This window comes from Mastomys coucha, unplaced genomic scaffold, assembly GCF_008632895.1.
Source record: "Mastomys coucha isolate ucsf_1 unplaced genomic scaffold, UCSF_Mcou_1 pScaffold15, whole genome shotgun sequence".
Classification (NCBI taxonomy): Eukaryota; Metazoa; Chordata; class Mammalia; order Rodentia; family Muridae; genus Mastomys; species Mastomys coucha.
Window position 1 is genome coordinate 161,042,816 of NW_022196897.1, and position 3,903 is coordinate 161,046,718.

A 3,903-nucleotide genomic window follows, 5' to 3' on the forward strand; every position below is an offset into this window, starting at 1 on the left:
TACAACTAGCCCTTCCTTGCCCTGGACAAGAGTGTCGGTCTCCCAATAGAAGGGTATCATCTGTTTGGTCCCAGCAGGGATCAGCTATGATTACAGGTTAGGCTCAGACAGCTAAGCTGTAAGAGTGCACTGTTTCCAAGGGCTGAGCCTCCTACCCACAACAGTCAGTTCCGGCTGTGATTTTTGCTGTGATTTTTGTTCTCCCTGTAATGGGCTTGTTTGCTGGAGCCACCCATCCCTGGGCTTCAGCTCCTTGGCTACCTGCTGAGACCCCTCCCTTCCAAGCATCTTCCCCTCTGCGGGGACAGCTCTGTAGGAGGACATGGGCTGCTGGTTTCCCCCAAGCAGAGGACTCTGGGCTGTCTTTTCCTCACTTCAGGACACTTGCTTTTTGCAGACTGCCTGGCATGGGGTCCCACTTACCTCTCCCTCAACTCCCCACGAGGCAGGCTGAGGTGGGAAGTACCTCCTCCCTTCCTTCTGGCTCCCTTCCCTTCCACTTCCTCCCCACCTGCCCACTGGGACTATCAGAGAAGTGCTCAGATTCTGCTCATTATGCTTGCTTGCTTCCTTCCTTAGGATTAGGGCTCAGAACTTAGATGTTTTGAGGCTGATTCTGCCACAGGGACTTCAACAGAAGCCTCGCCCATCAACCCTCAGACACCATTTCAGGCAAGGTTCCTTGTCTGCTAGGCCCAGGAACAGCAGACAGAGCCTGAGGCAGTACTCAGGTGCGAGGAGACAATGTCTCCTGTAGCAGTCTGAAGCAGTCAGCCCCAGATTTGCTGGCACTCCCTGTGCCCATGGCCAGACTTAAGGGGTGACATAGCAACTTGGCAGTGTGCGCCACTACAGACAGCCTTCCTCATTACCTCTTCCTGGGAGCCACAGTAGAGTCATATCCCATGAATGGAGGGCGAGAGGGAGAGGCAGGGGTGGGAGGAGCCGCTGGATAATAGTTCAAAACATTATATTATTTTTGAATACTATTATTGAAGACACAGATGAATCAAGCTCTTCTCCATGGTAGACCCAGGCATACATTATTTTTTTCACATAAATCATTTCACCTACTAGTCCTGGTGGTACACATCTGTAAACCCAGTATCCAGAGCACTAAGACTGGAGGATGGCAAATTCCAGGCCAGCCTGGACTCCACACCAAGACCTTTACTCAACAAGAACAAAGAAAAGGAAGAAAAGAAATTAAGTTAGGTGTGGTGGTAAATGCCTGTAATCCCAGCAATCAGGAGACTAAGGCAGGGGGATTGCTATATATTCAAAGTCAGACAGAGGACCTTATCTTAAACAAAACAAAACAGAGCAAAATGAAACGAAACTTGATGAACCAAGGAGTTGATCGGGGTCATAGTAACACAGTGACAAAGGCGGTTATGTCACTTGACAGCACACTCCAGCACAGGTGATGGGCTGGTAAAGCTCATACACAACTTGCAGGCATCTACACTGAAGAGTCTCTCCCAGCACCTGTACCGTGCGTAGAGCTTGAGGATGGGCTCTTGTGACTTCCCCAGCCTTGAGTCTGAGAAACCTACTTCCTTCTTGTGGGAGAGATCATTCTAATTCAGAGGAAATAGTCTCTCTCTCTCTCTCTCTCTCTCTCTCTCTCTCTCTCTGTCTCTCTGTCTCCCTGTCTCTCTGTCTCTCTCTCTGTCTCTCTCTCTGCCTCTCTCTGTCTCTGTCTCTCTGTCTCTCTCTGTCTCTCTCTGTCTCTCTGTCTCTGCCTCTCTCTGTCTCTGCCTCTCTCTGTCTCTGTCTCTGTGTCTCTCTGTCTCTCTGTCTTTGTGTCTCTCTGTCTCTTTGTCTTTGTGTCTCTCTGTCTCTCTGTCTCTCTCTCTTTCTCTCTCTCTCTCTCTCTCACACACACACAACACACACACACACACACACACACACACACACACACACACACACACCTACCAAACTGTTCTGTGGAGGCCTCATGGGGTCACCCTTATGAGGACTCCCTGTTCTCAGCTCACTGTCTTTACTGTGCCAGGCTAGTGAGTGGGAAATTATCCCATTGGCATTTTCTTTTTAAATGTTTTTCTTTTTCTTTTGAGGCAGGGTTTTCCTAGGTAGCTTAGACAAACCTCAATCTTGAGGTCCTCTTATCTCTGCCTCTCCAATGTCCTTGCTTACTTAATTACATTTATTTATTTGTGTGTGTGTGTGTATGTGTGTGTGTGTGTGTGTGTGTGTGTGTGTCTGTGGCATGTGCACGTATGGATGTCAGAGGACTATTCATGGGAATCACTCTTCTCCTTCCGCATTTCAGCCTCAGGGTTGAAATTCAGGTCGTCTGCCTGGGCAGCAAGGGCCCTTACTGCAAGAGCCACCTTTTAGATCCTGCTCATTTTAAAGTTGAGAATTGGAATTATTGCATTGAGTTCTAAAGCGTTCTGTGTATGTACATGTCTTACAGGTTTGTGATCACATGTATACACGTGTTGGAAGGTCAGAGGTCAACACTGAGTATCTTCCTCAAGCTCTTTCTGCTTGTTAACTTTTATTACTTTGAAGTTTTTTATTTATTGTTGCTGTGTGAGTGCGTGTATGTGAGTGCATGTATGTGAGTGAGTGTGTGTATGTGAGTGTGTGTACATGAGTGAATGTACGTGAGTGAATGTATGTGAGTGCATGGTGAATGGTGTGCATATGCCACAATGTTGATGTGGATGCCGAAAGACGACCGTGTGGAGTCGATTCTCTCCTTCCACCTGCATGTGGGTTCTGGGGTTCGAGTCTAAGTCATGAGGCTTGTGCAGCAAGCACCTCTACCTTCTGAGTTCTGTTGCCGGCCCCTCAGCTCTCGCTGAAGCTGGAGCTCAATGATTTAGCTACTATGGCTGCGCATCAAGTTCTGAATATCTGTCTCTGCCTCCCCAGCACTGAGACTACAGGCATGCAGCGCTGTACCTGGCTTTCACACAGGCTCTGGGGATGCAAACCCAGGTCTCCCTGCCTGCACAGCAGACACCTAAGCCTCAGTCTCATGCCCTTTCTACCACCAGACCTAATACTTCCTCCCATTGTATGGCTCTTTGCTTTCGTGCTACTGTTCTTAATACACAAATGCTTTAATGAGTCAAAGTTTTCTACTTTTCCTTTTGCTGGCTGAGTCGTTGGTATGTATTTTGGAGCCAGTGCCAAATCTGAAGTCCAGATTTAACTCTATGTCTTCTAAGAGTCTTATAGCTTTTGATCTTTCATTTATGTCTCTGATCTATTTTGAATTATTCCTTTGCATATTGCATGAATAAGAAGCTAACTTTAATCCTTTGTGTGTGTACATATATATATATAAGGCCTCAAGTTGTAAAACTTCATAGCTAAAGGGGCTTGGTGTGAAAGTCTGGTGTCATGAGTTGAATCCCTGAGACTCACATAAAATCAGAAAGACAACTGATTCTGCAAAGTTGTCCTCTGAACTCTACACACCCACACACATCATGCACAATAGTAATAATAGTTTTTAAAAAGAATATATGTAATTGTAGTATCTTTTCTTTCAACATAATTTATTTCATATCCTATTTATAAAACTTCCTTTTCTTTTTCAGTTTCTTAAAACAGGGCATTGCTATGTAGCCCAGGCTGGTCTGGAACTCATACTCTTCCTGCTCCAGCCCCTAAATGCTGGGATTACAAGCGTGCGCCACTACATCTGCAACAATTTGATTTTCAGTGAGACTGTTTTACAACTGGCTTACAGACTCACTGGAAAAATCTAACACCAGTTTTCTGCAGCCAGTGCTTGCCTACAGTGGCCTTGTTATCCAGTGCAGTGATGCTGGGAGAGGGGCATAGACATCCTGCTGGTGACAGGAGTCTTCATAGACAGCCTGCTGGTGACCGGAGTCTTCATAGACAGCCTGCTGG